General features: G+C 34.7%; 1 protein-coding gene across 8 annotated transcripts in view; it reads right to left on the bottom strand.

The window, feature by feature from the left end:
* Positions 1 to 20,838, bottom strand: part of LOC148031693 (phospholipase A1-Igamma1, chloroplastic-like) — a 41,124-nt gene that overhangs the window by 7,601 nt on the left and 12,685 nt on the right. Inside the window, exon 2 of one of the 8 annotated variants that reach the window (XR_015691934.1) lies at positions 86 to 134. The exons of 3 other annotated variants lie outside the window; for them this stretch is intronic. The gene's annotated coding sequence lies outside the window, so the exon portion shown is untranslated. Of the gene's footprint in view, positions 1 to 85; positions 135 to 608; positions 659 to 721; positions 1,792 to 1,848; positions 2,530 to 2,564; positions 3,130 to 20,838 lie in introns of those variants that run through there. 4 more of the 8 variants (XM_087685263.1, XM_087685266.1, XM_087685268.1 and 1 more) reach the window with 4 other exon arrangements.

Here is a 20,838-nt window from a genome sequence, read left to right as displayed (position 1 = left end):
CTTCAAGTGGAGCTGAAGATTAATTCAAAGCTTCAAGAGATGTTTTAATTCTTGATAAAGATTAGTCCAAAGCTTCAAAAGATACCTCAATCCTTGTTTAGATCAAGAATCCACGTGATTTGAGTATTCCATAGCTGTTCCAAGTATTCAAGTAAAAAGAAATGCTATGAATCAATGTTTATTGTTCCAATATTGGATCAATCTTGATGTAAATACCTTCAAGTACTTGATGCTCATAGGTAAAACTCATCATAATCCCCATGAATTAGCCACAAATTGATCAAAATTTTGAACACTTTTTGGTTTGCCCTATTTTTTTTTGAATTAGAAACCACACAAATCCCTTGAATCTTCTCCAAATGCAGGAAATAGTTCAATCTCTAAAGGATAAAGCAAGGGAATGCTTCTAGGAGCTTGAAGAAGTGAAAGCCCTATGAAATCTTGAAGAATTAAAGAGAAGGAAATACCTCAATCTTGAATGATAAAGCAAGAGAATTTTTCTAAGAGCTTAAAGAAGTGAAAGCCCATGAAATCTTGAAGAAATTTATTAAACATTTGTTGATGTCCTAAATACAAAACAAGAGGAGGAGAAAGAATCCATGGCTCACCTTGAATCATGTTGCAATCCCTAAAGAATGTTATCAGCTTGTTGTAGAAGCTTCAAGAAGTGCCACATGTCAATCATCAACCATTAAAGATGAGATTTTAGCTAGAGAAGAAGACCAAAATATAGCTCAAAAAATGCGGCACAAATCATGCTAAGTTTACATCTCTTTTCTCATGGTTAAGTTGCTCCATCTCTAGTCAATAAGCTATTCCAAGTGCTCCAAATGAAGTGAAGAATGAAGTGGTGCACTAAGTGGAAGAAGATCTTGATAGGGGAGAAAGATCTCAATAAGATTTCAACTATGGAAGCTTGGGATAAGCTGAGAGAGGAGATAAATCCTTGATTAGTAAAGAGTAATCCAATTGAAGCTTTTTGGAGACTCTATTAGCGTTGGTTAGTCCTGGAACCTTCAAAATGGACCTCTTGTCCATGAGCTACTAAAATATCCAAGATCTCTCCATTTCTTCTTTAGATCTTCTTCAAGAGATTGAGAAATAGTGAATATTAAGTGTAGGAAAGCCCAACTAGTCAGAGTTTAAACTGTACTAAGTCCTCTAACCAAATCTTGAACTCTAGTTACCCTTGGTGGTGTTGGAAACCAAATCTAGGCTTGAAATGACCTTGCCAAGAGTTAAATTCAGGAACCTAATACCATTGAAATGAACTTAGCTAAGATTGAATTAAAATAACAAGAAATTCAAGAAACAACTATTGAATCAAATGGCCATAGCCATGCCATGGATAAAAATGTATTAAATCTATAGCACAATGAATCCATAGCTATATAATATTAAAGGTACAATGAGAATCATGGATGGGAGGTTGATGCAAGAAATTCACCTCTTGCTATGGTGGGCATTGAGTATTCTCCCTCAATGTTGGTGGGGAAGGCAAAAGCCCTCAAGCTCCAAGAAATGAAGAAGTTTACAAATGTGCTAAAAGATGTTCATACAAAATTACTTTATTACAATAACAATACTCCTACATAGTGAAGATCATTGCATGAACTCATTGGCCAACCATAAGCATTAACACTAATTTTATTGGTTGTAAACTCTTGCATAGCAAAGCTAAAGATAGCCTAAACTTGGCCCCATTCATCTGCATCATCATCCTCCGCTTCTCCATCATTGAATACTCCCATATTTTCTCTTCTTTCAATGCTCTTTTATAGGACAGTAAATCTACAAATTGATTATAGGAAAAAAAATCTATAAATTTATTATATGGATTTCTAATTGAACTCTTATTCCATTTTAATAATAAGAACCAATACATATTGATATATTAGTGATCAATGATAAATAAATATTGATTTTTTCTCTTTCTACTCACATCTTGTAAAGAAATATCTTTATTTTATTACATTGTAAGTGATGCATGTGTGTTTGTATATTTTTACATATCTTGTGAGTGCAAGAACTATTTATTCTCACTCTCAAATTATAACTAAGCTCTTCCCTAAGGAACTTGGGTTGAGCACAAATACATTCCTCCACAAGTACCCAATGGAGAGGAAGGTGTTGTCCATTTTTTACCCCCAATCTTATCTCTATTACTTTTACATTTTTGTGGCCATGATGTTTTGATTAATTGCCATATTCAACTTTAAGTGTTTGCTTTCTCCATTTTGTGAAATATCAAGTCTTGAAAATAAATAAACTTTATAAGTGTTGTGCATACTACCTTATTCAAGGTGTTTACAAAAGTAGCTTCTATGTAGATCCAAATCATAGCCATAAAGCTAATGGCCATCTAACCTTGGTTATAAGAAAGTTAATGCTAAGCCATGCCAAAGTCATGAATGTGTGATGCTTACAGTGTAGCTTTCAATAAAGTAGAGAAACAATGTGATTCAAGCCAATATAGCTCCATGCATCCTCAATGAGCCCAAATTTAGCATATAGCTAGCCTCCTTGGATCTAAAAAATAATAATTGAAAATACTTTTACATGTTCATGTGGTGGGCCTAGCAAGACAATGCTTTATTGATAGACAACACAATATTACACATGGAAAAGATAGATGCATTGAAAAGAATCATGCCTAACTAGAGTGCATGTGTATCATGCAATAATATAAGCACAAATTTTTTATTAGATTAGGTCTTTTATACTTGTTTGCACCTCTCAATCAAGATAGAAGACAATACTCCATTACACTCACCCAAAAAGTACAGTTTCTCAAGAGAAGAATAGTCAATTGATGTAGAACAAAAAACACCACCCATAATCATGTGATCTCTATCATCATGCCCATACAATCGAAAGATTTTAGTACATATACTTATAGTGGGCCTCATGTCCTATAGTGCTTAAATATGGTGGTTTGTGCATCACTCCATCCCGTGGCATGGAAGTAAATTCAAAAAATTGGAAGTTGACCCTCAAGTGTAGTGGATCAACAAATCTACAACATGAGGTGCTTATGGACTTGATATCCCCTGAATATGCAAATAAATTGGCAAGAAATATTATGTGATCCATGACATCCAGCAAATCCAATCAAATTCTAGCATCAACCTATCAAAACCAGACCAATCTTAACCAAAATATCAAGTGGGTAAAGCCTAAACAGATCTTAAGCATAAAAAAATCCTAGACTTCCTGCATGTTTAAAAAATCTATGCTACAAAAACATCAAGTGGTATATTTCTTAAAAATTATCTCAAATCTAATTTTTTGTAATTTATACTCACCTTGTAGACCTTGTTGGAGCTTAATTATATTCGACATCACAATAAAGAGAGATTATCTGGCCAACTCATCATATGGATATCATGATAATGTGAAGAAATAAGTTCCTTAAGACCATGAGAGGGAGGGGGGAGAAAGAGAGAGAGGTACTAACATTATCTTCCTTTATCAAAATAGATTCATTAAGAAACTTATCAAATACTTTGAGGCCATCATCCAAGATAATGAAATGATAGAGAATATACACATAGTCAATTGTGTAGAGTGCCAAAGCAAGGTGACAGCCATAACTGCAAATGGAGGTTTGTTATACTACCAAACTGCTCCTACAATGTTACAAATAATCATTGGTGTACACAAAAAAAATTTAGACAAATTTGGCTTAAATTACGTCTATAACCTAATATGATGTGTCTCATGCATTGCCAACCTCTTCTCAAGTGTACTACTCTTAATTCTACTTCCCTTGTTAGAACCATTCGACTCACTTGTTCTTACTTCATTTTTTCCCTCTTCATTATCTTTTGCCTATACAAATGTGGCATTTGAAATATCAAAGAAAGAAAAATATTACCATGCTTAACACACAATGCTTAACATTTGACATTTGAAATATTAGAGAAAGAAAAAGATTACCATTCTTAATATTAAAACACATTGTGAATTAAATCTTGAATATGTGCAGACTTAGCTTCAAATAATGTTCATCCTATTGATTATTATTTGTGATGCTCCTTGCTATTCTATCTACATTTGTCATGTTCCAATGTATTGTTGACTACAAAACTCATTTTGTTGTAGGTTTCTTTGCTTTATTCTATATAGTGTGGTGCTTTGGAATGGGTTTTTCTGGTAGAGCAATGTATAGAACTAAAAACATATACGTTTGTATCACTGGATATGCATTGTATGGCATAGTTGATTGCCATAGAAGAATTGTAAGCTCAGTTATAGATGCACCCATAATTTCAACTATATAGGGAAGATAGAAGGATAAATCTTTGGACAATGATCATTGCTACTTCCTTCAATGCTAGAATTAAAAGAGACCCCTTTCTTGACTAAAAGAATCTTATTCTCTTGAATAAAATATTGAGATAGTAAGTTCAACACATGTAGACATTGATGATGGATCACTTGGCTAGATAGGTATGCACATCTACACTTAGTACATTGTTGGTCATTATAATTTTCACATGGCTACTACCTTATCACATATTATATTTAGTTTGTCACACCTATATACAGCTAGCATAGCTATAGTGCCAGTCAACTAGTATAGTCAGTTATGCACTATTTGACTTCGTAGCCCACTTTCCTTTATGTTGTATCTTATCTATACTTTTACATAGTGTTATGTGAAGATGAAGAAGAAGAAACTAACAAGAAAACATTTTGGCCTCCATCTCTCGTCTTGTGTTGTTGAGTGAGCTTTCTCTTGTGTGTGCGGTGTGTATTTGGCACAAAAGCTCAAGCAAGTCCTCCCACCACGTGATTCTTGACGTTATTAGAGTGACGCCACCAAGAGAGGCTAGTTTTGAAGGCTGAAGTAAAGGACAAGAGGCAAGATTCAAGCATGCAAGCAACGGGTAAGAAGCTCTTCCATTTTTCTTAGATAGTGCTTGTGGAGGTATCGAAAGCAGGGCAAAGTGAAAATCTTAGAGTGTTGTGAGGTTTTTTGGCCATCTGAGGCCATTTTGGGCCACGTTTTAGACACACAAGGCTGCGGATAATAGTTTCAAGGCAAACTATAATTTTGGCTATGTTGATCGAAAGTGGGTGCACAAGTTACAAATTTCAAATATGTAATTTTTGAGGTTTTTGCTTAGAAGTAAGTGTAAGTTTCATTTGCAAATAGGTTGTAGAGTATATGCACTATTTAGCAATCATTGAAAAATTCTAATTGGTGTAGTGCTATGCACTGGTTGCGAAAGGTTACAAAAGACTTGCTTGTTGTTTTGTGTCATTTTTATGATTATGGTAGAGAACAATGGAAACCCCATCATTGAGAATCTAGACAAGAAAACTATCCATTATGAAAGTTCCGTGTGACGAACTTTCTTATTGAAAATGCATTTATAACTTTATTTCAAGTGAAGAAAAGGAGCTAGAGTTGAGTAACCTTGTGGTTGTGGATGAATTAAAGACATGGGAAGAATTGAATGCGAAGGAAAAAAGGGTGATGTATTGGCCATCTATAATCATTGATAATACTATGCTATGATATATCATGAATGCACAAACTTCACATGTAGCTTGGATAAATTTTGAGTATAAATTTTCAGTAAATACAAAATGCACAAAATATTCAACTCAAGCAAGAGTTGAGTACTTTGAAGAAAGGAAAAATGTATGTCAATGAGTATGTTTTGAAGGTAAGGAGCATTGTAGATTCTTTGGTAGTGATTGATGCAATGCTTGATGATGATAATTTCTTTTCGTCTACTTTAGGGGGCCTTAATAACGAGAATGCATTAAAATCATTTATTACTTTTGTATATGTATAAAAGCCATTTTTAGATTTTGATGAGTTTGTCTTCTCATGATTAGTGAAAAGATCAATATTATGCAAGGTGACTCATTTGAAAAAAACAATGAATAGATCCGCATTTTACTTAAGTTCAAGAAGGGACATGCTAGATTCTCTTTGAGAGGCCATGGTATAGAACATGTTGGTAATAACCAACAAAACATGTTAAATTAGCAATTCGATGAAATGTGTGTTTTAGAAGGCTATGGAGACTTTAGAGAAAAGGGGAGCTCTAGAGGAAGAGGTAGATGGTAAAACAAAGGTTTTGATAATTTTGGCATTGTTTGTCACTATTGTGGCAAAATAGATCATAATGTAGCTCATTGTTATACTAAGAAGAAGGATATCTGCAATGGATATGATGAATATTATTACAAGAGAGGAGACACATGATGATGTATGGTACATCGATTCAGGTGCATCTAATCATATGACCAATCATGTCGAAGGATTTAGAGAGATGCAGAACTTACAAAATCCAAGTTATGTGTAGATGGGTGATGATTCATGCCACCCAATTTCACACATTGGAAAGGTTTGCTTGTCCTAGTCTATTAGATGTATTATATATGCCATCAATCACAAAGAATTTAGTATCTGTTTGCCAAATGGTAGAGCAAGGGTTGCATGTTCAATTTAATACAAAAGGTTGTTTTGTAGAATACTTTAATGATAAGTGTAGGTTGGTCGTAAAAGGAAGTAGAGTTGGCCGCATGTTCACTTTAGATATTGAAATTCTTGCAATGAATGCTACTATGTATGCTAAAGGAAAACGAGCAATCGTAAATATTGAAATATAGTATAAATATATTGGACATGCAAATATAAAAAGATTCTAATGCTATTCCTATCCAAAGGATTCATTACAAGGTTGCTTGCTTTTAGAGTTGCAAAATTTCACAAAGTATGTGAAGCATATCAATTTGTTAAGCATGCAAGACAACCTTTTTTGCATGACACAGTTGCGAGAAAAAATATACTTGATATTGTGCATACAAGTGTTTGGGGGCCTACATAGAACATAACTTTTAGTGGTAGCAAATATTTTGTCACATTTATTGATGATTGTTCAAGAAAGTTATGGGTATATTTCATGAAGAAAAATAGTGATGTATTTAAGCGCTTCAAAACTTTCAAGAGTGCTAACTATTGAAATAGAAATATGCCTAAAATCTAAGTGCTTGAGATCATATGGAGGGAAAGAGTACATCTCTAATGAGTTTATGGATTTCTAAGGTCTTATGGGATAAAGAGACAATATACTTGTGGGTATATTCCATAGAAAAATGGGGTCACAAAAAGAAAAAATAAGCACATTGTAGAAGTTGCACAAGCATTGATGGCTAAAAAGAATATGCCAAAATATTTTTGGTCTGAAGGTAATGAATAGAACTTTCACAGTTGTAGTTTATGAGGTGACCCCCAAAGAATGCTTTACACACAAGAATCCCAATGTGTCACACTTGACAATGTTTAGCTATATCACATATGTTTATATGCCAGATGAGTTGCAAAAGAAGCTTGATCCATAGGCTAAAAAATGCATTTTTATTGGATATCTTTAATGAATAGAACTTCCACAGTTGTAGTTTATGAGATGATCCCCAAAGAATACTTTACAAGCAAGAATCCCAATGTGTCACACTTGACAATGTTTAGCTATATCACATATGTTCATATGCCAGATGAGTTGCAAAAGAAGCTTGATCCAAAGGTTGAAAAATGCATTTTTATTGGATACTCTTTAAAACAGAAAGGGTATTGTTGCGATAACCTTGTCTTACATGTGAGTTTAGAGTAGTGAGGAAGGATGCTATTTTTGATAAGATAAGCATTTGATATGCATCTAGTGGTGATGTATTAGATGGTAATTATGGTTGTGATGGTTATGTACAGAAAGAAAAGTAAGAATCACGAAGCCTTAGTGGACCACAAATATCATCTAGTACTACATCTACAATTAGCCCTTGGTTTGGGAGACTAAGTAGCCCCACATTGTTAGGTGAATCTACAAGTGTTGCATATAAAAATAAAGAAAAAAAGAAAGTGTTAGATGGTAATGATGCATCTACTAGTCATTTGGGATTTAATGGAGATTCTAGTAGTTCAAAGAGTTTGGATGATGAGCTTGGTATTCCTTTAATCAAACACTAGGTGTATAGAGAGTACATGATAATGTAAAGGATTCATTAACTGATCCACTACTACATAGGTCTAGCAGGGTCAAATGCCCTATTAAAAGATTTGGTTTTAAAGGTTATGTAGCTCATCATTATGCTTGTATGGTAAATGTAGTTGAGGATGTTGAGTCCACTTGTTTTAAGATGTTTTTGGTCATGCTCATTGATATGCAGCAATGGATGAGAAGATGGTTGTAGTATTAGAAGTCAATAAGACTTGGGATTTGATACCCTTGCTTAAGGGAAAGAAAGATATTGAATTTAAGTGGTTTGCAAAATCAAGCATTTTGCAAATGGTTTGGTTAGCATGTATAAGGCTAGGCTGGTTGCAAAAGGCTATGCTCAAACATATGGCATATATTATAAAGAGACATTCGGTCTAGTTACTAATATGGAAACTGTTAGATGTGTGATTGCTTTGGTAGTAGCCAAAGGTTGGAATTTGCAACAAATGGATGCCAAGAATGCCTTCTTGTATGGTGAATTTCAAGAAGAGATATGTATGAAGAAGCCAACAAGTTATGAGGATTTAGAGTATCCCACATATGTGTGGATGTTAAACAAAGCCCTCTATTGGCTAAAGCAACCACACCTAGAGCATGGTCTGATAAGATTGGAGAGTATCTTGTCAACATTGGCTTTATGTTTCTGATGCTGACCACTCACTTTATGTGAGAAAGAGAGATGCAAGCTTGGTTATCATAGTCATCTATGTGGATGACTTGATTATTATACGCGACAATGGTAGTGGGATTGTTGAAGTTAACGACTTTTTGAAGAATAAGTTTTAGATGAAGAATTTGGGTAAGTTGAGGTATTTTCTTAATATTGAGGTGATCATATGTGATAATGGTATATGGCTATCCCAAAGATAGTATGGCTTGGATATCTTATTTAAGTATGGTATGGCATCATATAAATCTCTTTTAGTACCATTGGAGCAAAATGTGAAGTTGAGTGCTAATGTTGGAGATAAGATAGAATATCCTACTATTTTTATGAAGAAAGTAGGGAGTTTGATTTACATGACTATCACAAGGCTAGACGTGAGCTATGTTGTTGGCCATGTGTGTCAATTTATGTAGATGTCTAGAAAGCCTCATTGGATGCAATTATATGCATATTGAGGTATGTGAAGTTCACTTTACATTATGTGAGGTATGTGAAGTTCACTTTACATTATGTGAAGTTCACTTTACATTGTTGGCCGTGTGTGTCAGTTTATGTAGATGTCTAGAAAGCCTCATTGGATGCAATTATATGCATATTGAGATATGTGAAGTTCTCTTTACATTATGGAATTTTTAATGAGACATGTAAGGATGTACAGGTGTTTGGATACATAGATGTAGATTGGGTTAGTAGTATGTTAGACAGAAGATCTACCAGTAGATTTATGTTTTCCCTTGGTAGTAGTGTAGTAGTTATATGGAGTAGCAAAAATTAACCTACAGCTACTCTATTGATACAGAGGCTAAGTATAGAGGTGTTACTATAGTAGCATGTAAGATGGTATGGCTATAAAAGTTATTGGGTGATTTGGATGTGTAGAGAAATGGTCAAATTGTCATTCAGTGTGACAACAAGAGCAACATATAGCTAGTCACGAACCTAGTGTTCCATGCTATGACAAAACATATTGAGGTGCACTATCACTTTGTGAGAGAGAAGATGCTTGCAAGAGAGATTGACTTAGTATATGTTAGTATATAAGATCACATAGGTGACATTTTCACAAAGGAATTTGATGCAAAGATGCTTTGAAAGTTTTGAAGCTTACTTAGAGTCGTAAAGATACAATTGACCTTGAGGGGGAGTGTTGAGATGACAAGCTCAACATGTGTAAATATTGATGATGGATCGCTTGGCTAGATGGGTCTACACGTCTACACTTAGCACATCAATGGTCATTATGATCCTCAAATGGCCACTAACTTATCACTTATTATATTTAGTTTGTTGCACCTATGTACAACTAGTATAGTTATAGTGCCAATCAATCAATAAAGTCAATTATACATTATTTGATTTAGTAGGTCACTTTTCTTTATGTTTTCTTTTATCTATACTTTGTGTACATTGTGTTATGTGAAGAAGAAGAAGAAACCAACAAGAAAATGTTTTGGCCTCCATCTCTCTTCTTGTGTTCTTGAGTGAGCTTTCTCTTGTGTCTATGGTGTGTGTTTGGCGCAATAGCTCAAGCAAGTCCTCCCCACCATGCAATTCTTAATATAAAATGGAAATAGATTCTTTCTTAGCTATATTCCCCCCCCAACACACACCTTTAGACCCTCTAAAACAAAAATAAAAACAAAAAACCATGTAAGGGGCACTATATCACCTCCCTTTGGATACAAAACTTTAGTATTCATGTAAGAGAGTATAAAAGCAAGAGGAGGCACTTGACTTTTGTTAAGAAGTAGAGAACATACTGATGAGAGGAGAGGGATCCACTCACAAGCAAGCAAGGATATTTTATTAAAGACATGAGTCAAGGAGCTGCCAACTCTTATTATATGACTCAAGCCAAATAAATGCTCCATACCTCTTCTTTTGGTCTTTGTGAAGGCCCTCCTTAAACTTTGCATGCTACCCATGGGGGTACAAAAATTTATTATGGCTTGTTTTACAAGCATTTCCTCATTCTTTGTTAATATCCATGGTATACATAGTTGAAATTTCCATTATCGCCTCTCATGACCAATCTCCCCTTCGCCTACCAATACTACATAGGTCCTATCTATCATGCTTACAATCTTGAACCTCAATCAAGTGCCCTCATGTGCTGAATCCCATTTCTTGAATATATGTATAGGATCTAGAAGGTGGTTTATCATTACATGGATTCAACAAGATAGTCAAAAAATTATATAGTTGCCATTTTAAAATATATAATGCGCATTCAAAAGGCCATACATTAAATTTTGTTCATATATAGTGATCTAAAAATATGTCATGCTCATTCAAGAACTTTATTCATATATAATGAATGGTTTTAGGTCTTACTAACTCATGCCATGTGGAGGTGGATGTTCCATGCAACTCCATAAATCCTTGGTCTCAAATATACCAGAATTGTGGTGGACTCCCCACTCAAAGTTCTCTCATACTTAGGATGATCAAGAGGGGGAAATCTATAATGATCCTTGTAACTGACATTCTTCAGACTAGCCGACCATGAAGAAACTAGTGATGGACCATAAATGGGACACACATGGTAGCGTGTGATAGAGAGACCTATATCATATATATGTAAAAATAGACCCCAATTGAAAAATCCTAGTAATTGTAACCTAGCAGGCCTATCACAAGGAAACTCTGCTAGAGGTCCAAATAGACCAATTTTCATATGAGCACCCCTAGACATACAAATGCATTGAAATTCATATAGAAGCAAAAAATAAGAAAGATAAATGAATTATCAATTAGATCACTGGCCAAGTTAGAGTCAAGTTAGTGCCCTAGGTTAGGGGGTTAGTATAGGTTTATCAAGATCTATTAGTTAATTAAAAGAATATATTAATATTAATAGTTATTAAGAAGGGAAGATATGTTGAGATGTCAAGTTGAACACGAGATGACACTCACATACATGGAGGACCATTTCTACATTATATATCATAGACATGGTTAGTACCTACATTAGCACATACTTTTAGTGATACTTTACGATTGGTAGTCCACCTACCTACGTTATATGATATCTATCTAGTTATCTTTCTAATTAGAATATTCACACTATGGACCACTTGTATATTATGTATATTATGATTTCTCTTTATTCTTGGTAGATTATCAATATAGTAGAAAAGAAGAAGAAGAAAGATTATGTTTTAAACTTCATATATTGTGTGCATTCTCTATATCTTATGTTTCCTGCAAGAGCTCAAGCACACACACACTCTCTCCCTCTATCTTTTCATGGTACTAGAACAATGTCTAGGTGAGGAGATATGAGTCGCAAACGCAAGAGTCTTGCAATGAAGCATTGTTGTGAAGTACACCCATTGAGATCTCTCTTATAAAATCTCCAATTGATGAGCCCTCCTCACAACCTTGAGTACTAGAGGGAGTGTAAAATTCATTTGGTCTGAGCTTGTTGATCAAATTTACATTCTAGGTGTGTTTCCATCTCCATTCAAAAGTTAGAGGCTCTTCATATTGTCATGTATTTTCTTGCTATAGGATATCAATCTAAATAAGAATAGCACTCTCCCTTAAAGAAAGTAATTATATCATATCTAGACATGCACATAAATATCTTCATCAAACTTTCTAATCTCTTGTAGAGGTACATCAGTTAGACCTACTTCATGCAATATGTGTTTGGTGTGGAGGCAAATCATCATAATGGGAGAAGTGCTAAGAGGCTATTTGGATTTCCATGAGAAAGGGTATGTTAATAGGTATTGAATAAAGGGATGCATTACGAAAAAGAAATGATAAGTAATAGGTTAGTGAATGGGAGATGAGGTGGTAGTTAATTAAAAAATATATCTCATACTCTTTAATTTGTGGATGAGTAGTTGCATGGTTTGACTCCAGTGGTGGTTTGACTCCAGTGGCTTAGAGAAGAGCCAACATGCCTTACTACAAAAAGAAAGGGTAGCTACCATTAGGAGAGATTTGGACTCAAGTTTGGGCCTTAGTTTCAAGTACAGAAAGCCCCTCCACCAATAGGGCAGGAGCTACCATTATGGTAAAATGGGATTTTTTAAAATTTGAAGTCTTTTATCTCATATTTAAATATTTTTAAAATAAAATATTTTGAGGTATTTTTGGCACAAAATTTTTTGGAGACACAAAATATAAGAGATATTGGTATAATTGAAGGTGTTCTTGTTAGTCATGTATAACCTTTGCAATATCCCAATCATTTTCTCAAAATTCTTAAATAACACATCCAAACATATTTTCTCCATTTTATTATTCCTCTGTTTTCCTAAAACTTTCAAAAAAGTTCAAAAAATTACATGTCCTCCCTTCAATTCTGCACACAATTTGCTATTCTCTCTTTTAACTCGATGTGCTCTTCTACTTCATCTTTCATTTCAATGGAAGCTTCACATCCTTGGCATGCTTTGTCTTCTATTAGAGTAATCACAATATACAACAACTTTGACCTTGAAAATAATAGTTGGATTTTTATTGCCGTCTCTATTGGTTCTTGGATTATGTTATAGACAAATAAGAGGAGAAAAGGTGGAAATGAATTCATTGACACTTACAAATGGCGAGTTAAGGATTTCAAGATCAAAGGACTAAGAAAAAAATTTAAGCCAGATGTGTATGCAACATGCATAATTTGCACTTAGAATTATTACGCTTATAGAATTGGTCCATTGACATGCCACATCATTGGTCGAATTGTAAGTTTATTGGAATATTTCAATAGGCCTCAAACTCAGTTTTATGTTTCAGTAATTTGTTGAAGTTTATGTTTGTTGATATATATCCATCAAACCTCGAAGATTGGCAACCTATTGAAGGCATAGTTGAAATCTTTGATGCATTTCATGGCTCTATTGTTGACCATTTGTACAATGCAATCTCAAATAGGTCATTGGTCAAGGAAGGTGTTTTCTTTTATGATAAATTTTACAATGCACCATCAAGTATGATAGGATATGGATCTCTCATGCTTTTTTTACTCCAAGGTCTAGATAGCACAGAGTGGCCAATTTCGGACCTAGAATCATGTGAATCTTTTAGGTTGAAGATATACATAAATATTCAAAGATATTTGCAACCTAACGTAGGAGTTGCTGCTGAGACAACCTGTTCAAAGAAGGGGGTTCCGTAAAAGCAACGGGAAAAATTGCGCAAAACCCAAATACCTCGCTTTATGTTTTGACTTCCATCCTCGAAGATCACAATCTTCATATCATTACATATTTTCATGGACTTTTTTATGATGAGAAGGTTCGAAAAACATAATCAATGTTCATATGCAAATTGGAGAAATACATGAACTTCTTAGTTAGATTTCCTTAGGAAAGGATCTAATTTTCTTGAGAGTTGGTTGGATGGTTGCCTTATCTTGGATTCATGGATATAAATATTGATTTAGAAATCGGTGCAGGTGCAACTAAAATTTGTTAAGCTTAGTGATGTGATGTTGTTGTGTGGTTTGTGGAAGAGAGTATGACAACTCTATGTACAACATATTCATATAATCTTGCAGGACTTAGGAGTGCTTGAAATATGTACATTTCCTCATAAATGTGGAAAAAAAGGATTCTTGAAAGGCTAAGCGTGAACTTATATACACGAGTATGAGGGAAGGGAAAAAATTAGAAACATAAGAAGGTATGCTTTGTATGTAGTTTTTGGGGGCTGACTGAGTCATCGAAAGAAAAGGGTATACTAGGTGCAACTTAGTATAAAAATTGGGACTATTTGAATTGTTATGAGGTAGACAAAATGTTTTTTTGAAGGGGCTAAAAGACATAACTAAAAGACAAGAAAAAAGCATGGCATACATGGAATGCTTCAAGGCTAAATATGGAGATCTACTTTAGGCTGAATAGGGTTCTTTTGTGGACTATTGTATGTTGAAATATATTACTCTAAACTGATCCAAAAGTAGGAGAATCTAGGGACTATTTTGAAGAAATATTAGATCACAGTTTCTTTGAATTGAAAGTTTGATGTATTGGCATGATCAAGAGGCTTCATATCGATCCATTTTAGGGTATTACATGAGTAAATGATTTGAATAGGTCTGAGCTTATCTAATACCTATAGAAGATAGATTTTTCTCCATAAAACCATTTTTTGCTATCCATATTCATACATGGTTGGTTATCTATATTCAAGGCTAACATAGGCAAGTTTATGCTATTCAAAAAGTAAAACTAACATATATGTAGATATATACATTGAATACGCATTGGTTGCATGCTTTTATAAAATACAATGATGCTACAATGAAGCTTTGAACCCCTATATCCAACCTTTGAACTCTTCTTTTCTCTCCTCTTCTTTCTACCCTAAAGACTAATGTTTTCCTACATTGGACTCTCTATATAAGACATGATGTCTTCTATTAATATGTAATAGGCAACATTAGATAATGTAATAGGCAACATTAGATAAAGAAGTTTTTGGACATGTACTTGAATCAAGTATGTTTAAACTAAAGTGATTTGAAGGATGGAATGTATCTAAGTGCTTGAGGCTTTGTGCAAAGAAATTGGAATTTATTGGGGTTCCTATGAACCAAATGAATCGATACTTTGCCTAGGTTGTAGTCTTGAAGATTGGATCACATGTAAGATCTCTTTTTCTAGATGATGGCTCTAACTGGAATGATTTTTCAAAAGTGTTCAAGGATAAATATTTCGTGGAGGATGTAATACAAGTGATTATGAAAATAAATTTCTTAGAGTGGATTGTTGAACCTAATAGGGGTTCTAGGAGCAATAGAATTGCTATGAGGACTTGTGCATAGATATGAATAGTTAGATAAAACTAAGAAATTAACTATGGGAATGGAGAAATTACAATTGTTTCTTTAAGTTGTAGATTCTTCATTGCACTCAAGTCTTGAATTTTTTTTGAAAGGATGACAAGGCAAAACAAGAGTCACAATAGTTTGTATAAGACAAAACAAGCTATCAAATAGCCAATTTGTAAATGTGCCTCCTACTCTAAACAAAGATTATATGATGGAATGATTAGTGAGATAGATATAGGATTTGCAACATGTGAAGTTTTCAAAGTTAGAGGAGAAAATTATTTGGGATCTTGAGGATCTAAACCTTCAAAATGTGAAGGGTTTGTACATCAGATCTTCAGGATCTAAATCCAAACTCTGAAAGGTTTGTATATAGATGTATTTGGTGTGACATCGTAGAGCATGCTTGAAAAGACTATGATAATTACAAGGATGCCTTAAGCAAAGATTTTATTTTCTTCAAATGTGGTAATATCCATTTGTGTGAGGTACAGTTACCATTTGGTACCAATTTCAGAAAGGAAATGTGAGGTAGTATAAGATATGTCTTACATGAATGCTTTTTTTGTTGTTAAACTTGCTACATATGGTTTGTAGTTTGAAAATGAAGAGGGATGCTACAATAGCAGGTTTGGTTGATAAGAAGAACGAGCTTTGGTTTTATATAATTTAGACTATTGAAAGAGGGAAGATTACCAGGGATGAATTGAATAATGCAAAATATTATTTTCAAAAAATAATTAGCTAGAGGGTTCTTATAGGTACTTTTTCTCTATATGCATACATTGCTAAAAGTCGGAATACATAACGTTTTTGAAAAGAAGTGCAAATGGGTTCATGGAAATGAAGGAACTTTTAAAAAAGACAACTAAGGGAAGTGAAAAGCTTGATTTTGAACAATGTATATGTCACGAAAATCCTCCACTTGATCTATCCTTGGAAAACTTATCAAAGGGAAAGATGAATAAAGCAAATGCAAGGCTATGTTTAAACATCAAGCATATAAATTATAGTGTGACATTGAAGCAACCCCAAATTTGAAGAAAGTATTGGCAAAAAGAATATTAAACAACAAGTTAAAAATTACTTTGGGAGAAAGTCTTGGGGTTGTTAAGTGGGAGTTTCATGAAAAAAAATCATAGATTAATACTATCAAGAGAAAATGTCACATTGTGAGAGAATTAGTTAACGCCACTCTATGACAAGGAGCAACCATGTATACTAAACTATCACTATTCAAGAAATCATTGGGCCAGAACTACTGCAAAGACTCTAATCAATATGGTTAGCTATGAGAAGCCATGTATTGCACTAGTTGAATATAGGTCAGAGATAAATGTAGTGATAAGGAGTCTTTATCAAAAGGATAGATGGCCGATTGATATGGATCATGGTTTAGAATGTGAGATGCAAATAATGCATCATGTGAATGATATGATGCATGTCCAATCGTAAAGGTCACCACAGAAGATGTTAAGGATGAGTGGGATTTCTTTGTGCAGGATTCATCTACTTATCCTATGACTCTTGTTTAGCCATATATCACTATAATTTGTATGGAAACCAAAGTGTTAGATGATGATTTTGCATATGCCAAGATTGGAACCCGTGATGGGAAGAGTGCTATTTAATTTTGATGCCAGGAGGCATATTCCACGGTGGATTCCATGATTATATTTATTTGTTGGGGCTCATACACAAGGTGGATTCCTTTGTGCGAGAAGCTTACGGGGACACCTGTCCTTTTCGGGTGTCAAATTAATTTAATGTGCACATGGGTGATTCCATAGCGGGTGATTTCGTAAAATACATATTAAATTAATTGACGCTTACAAGTTTAGAGTGTGTACTTGAATTAAATTAAGGTCAAGACAAAGTTTCAACCTATTTAATTATTTTGTAGCTGAAGACTACTAAGTATTCACTTTTGTTGGGTTTTATTTAATTATTTTCTAACAATTGTGCATGCTTCAGTTGATGTGTAGAGCAGGCAGCGGTGGCTTGGATAGCACCTGGCGATGGCATGAATCCAAATGCTTAGAATACTTACTATTTTTGATAGGCGTGTGTCTTATCACTAAAGGCGTGGTGCCATTATTTATTTAAGCGCGCTTATTTATTAAAGCGCTTGACAAAACATTTATTATCTTGTATGTGCATAGGCGCTCGATTGAATATTTCATCATTTGATATTTGTATTTGGGCACAACCCGACTTTTGGATACCCAAACACCTTACTTTATATTTGGGCAAAGGCAAACGTAAAAGAAAAAGCATTCTATCTATAAAGTGGGCTATTTTTAGGATTGAAGATAAATAAGTTTATAAATGCATGCCTTGTGAAGCACTCACACAAGGCATGGGGGGCGATTGCACCCAATTGGTCTTTTTGTCTCATGTCGTGCGAATTCCCTTTTGCTTTTTACTTGAAATTATGAAGGTTTGTAGAGTTTTTTGTTCTTGGGGATCTTCCAGCATTCACTACACACGCATATAGCATCCGATCTGTGCACCAAGTTTCTCATTGTATGTATCAATCATGAAAAATCATGATAGTCTTTATGAGTACCCTTTACCCTAGAATTTTACAGAATCCAAAGAACCTTGAGATATGATGGGATTTTAGCATGTACTATTATAAAGTGAGACTATGATGGTATTGAAAAGAAAAGAACCTCACCTCCTTTAGTAAATATAAATATTTTTTCATAGGATTTACAATATTTTTAGTAAATGATTCACTTTCTTTTAGAAGCTTGAAGATATTCATAGAAATGAAAGCTAATATGCTTGCAAGGCTCAAGAGGTTTTGAAGCAAAATGGCTTTTCTGAATGCAATGAATGTATCATAGGTGTTTTTGATGATGTCTTATATTGAAACGATGGGAGATCATATAGCATTGACTTGCTCTAGGCTAAAATGTAGGATTGAAAGTATTAAAGTATGCTCCATTGACATATCTAGGGTGATTGAAGATTTTGAAAGATTGGGATATATATGTATAGATGAAAGAGTAGAGGCTTGGGTTGAAACTAAGTACAAAACTATGGGAAAGGAAGCTTATTGCTTTGCCACCATTACCCTCTACTAGCATTGAAAAAATAGAGCAAGCTTCTTATGACAACCAAAATCTGAGGAATCCAAAGAAAATTGGGCATAAATTTATTGTAGAAACTTTAAAAGAGCTAAAAATTGGTTGTGGGAATTTTCTTACTTATGTGGAGAGATACTATCTTATGGAAATGCTATCAAATCATGGTAGGGCATTTGCTTTTCAACTATAGGAGATTGGCTATGTGAATGTAGAGTTGTTGATCTACCCTATAGAATTTGTGACTTATTCTAGTGCCCAAATCTCATTTTCTATAATAGATTGAGATGTTGAATGAAATGATAAGGATGGGTATCTTGAAGTCATCATCTACTCTATATTTAAACAGGTGATTCGAAAGGGTCTCTAGAATTTGATATGCATCAAGTGACCTTTTGTGCAAATGTTTTTTGCAAACTCATCCACAATCAGACCAGATCCAAATTTTTTGTTAGTCACCTTTATTCAACTCCTTTTATAATCTTTATTGTGGATATGATTGATTGCAATTGGCTAACAATCAACAGTTACGAAAACACCTTTGGGATTTGTGAAAATGTGTACCTTACCATATGGGAAAGTAATTCATTTATACATGTGATGAATGCTATGAATATAATCTTAGAGGACTTAATACCAAAACTCACCATACCTTTTCTTGATGATGTGCCAACAAAGTAAGGATGAAACATTGGATTCAAAAGGGTGCAAAAAGTTTGTTGTAGATCATGTAGTTGACTGTGAAAAGATCATAACCAAGCTTGAGGAGGTAAATCCAACTCTTTCAAGGAAAAAATTAGTCTTTGTAGTTAGGGAAGCCTTGATTATGGGCCATATGTATCAACCATATGGGAGACATTCATGTCTAGCGAAGGTGGATGTGATTGGGAAGATGAAAGAGGAATATATTAGTGTTTTAGAAGTACACATGTTCTTGGATACTTGTGCATTCTAGCTTACTTGAATTCTATACTTTTCTCATGTTGTTGTTGCCACTCTATTGGTTATTGAAGAACAGTTAAATTTAGGTTTACAAAATCAATAAAAAAGTTGTTTGTTTCCTTTTGCAAATAGCACCAACACTAGGAAAGGTTGATTATGAAAGTGGAAGGTTGTTGACCCTCAAATGAACAAGGTGGAAAAGCTAGAAAATCTAAAGCAGAAGACAAGGCCAAGGTAAAAGTGAAACAGAAGACGAAGACACACCAAGAAGAATCTAGAAACACAAGAAGTGCAGAAAAGTCCTAAATCAAGGAAAAAGGCGCAGAAAAAAAAGCGTGAGTCTATACTGTTGTAAAAAACCGCAAGGCGCACCATGATTTATTTTAAGAGTGCCGGGCTCTCACCCGTGCAATTTGTAAAGGTAGATGGGCGGTGGAAAGAAAGCTAGGAAGATAGGAGCACAATGGGAAAAAGGGCCTAGGCCACAGTTGGGCATGTAAAAAAGGGGATAAGGGGATGATCACCCAAAAGGGATTTAGGGTTTTGTATATAAAGTTGAAAAGTGAATGAGAAGCTCATTCTTGTGTGTGGCCAAAAGTGGCTCTCCTCTTCTTCTTCTTCTTCTTCTTCTTACTTGCTTGAGCTTGTGCTTGAGAGAGGGAGTGTGAGAGTATGAGGGAGTGAGTGTGTGAGGGTGAGGGACCGGAGAGGAGAAGCTCTCCATCTTCTCCTCTCTTCTTCTCTTCTATTCTCTTCTCTTGTCTTGCTCACGGCAATGGAGCTTGGAGCGTGGAGCTTGAGGATGGAGCTTGCTTGAAGCTTGCACTTGGATCGTGGAGCTATTGGAGTGCTTGGGAGAGGAGGTAACTCGATCGGGCATGGAGGTAAGCTCACTACACCCATAAAGATGGATGGCACACCGGTTATGTGAGAGGTAGCCATTAGTGCTCGGCTTGGAATGCTTGAAGCAATAAGTGGTCCGTGTGTCTTGGAGGTTGAGCGAGAGCTCCCACATTTTGGTTCTGTTGCTAGGACAAATGGTTCAAGCCTTGAGCGCTTGGGCACTTCAAATTGAGCATCGAAGTAGGGTTTTCCACGAACCGGTGCTTGAGGTAGATAGGTAGGAAGCGAGGGAGTTTGAAGAGGTATTTGATCTCCTTAGCAAGTAGGTTTTGGGTTTTTTGGACTTGGAAAAGCATGTTGGAGTAGTGTAGGTATTTTCCTTATGATTTTTTCTTGCATTTAAAAAGTATAGGAGCAAAACATTGGAGCACACAGTGTGGTTTTCTGTTGCTGTGTATAACAGGTTGAAACAAGAAAAAGAAGGGCAAA

This window comes from Lygodium microphyllum, chromosome 9 (assembly GCF_053477565.2).
Source record: "Lygodium microphyllum isolate KBCC chromosome 9, Lygodium_microphyllum_v1.1.10, whole genome shotgun sequence".
In the NCBI taxonomy this organism is placed as follows: domain Eukaryota; kingdom Viridiplantae; phylum Streptophyta; class Polypodiopsida; order Schizaeales; family Lygodiaceae; genus Lygodium; species Lygodium microphyllum.
This window is presented reverse-complemented; position numbering and strand designations above follow the sequence as displayed.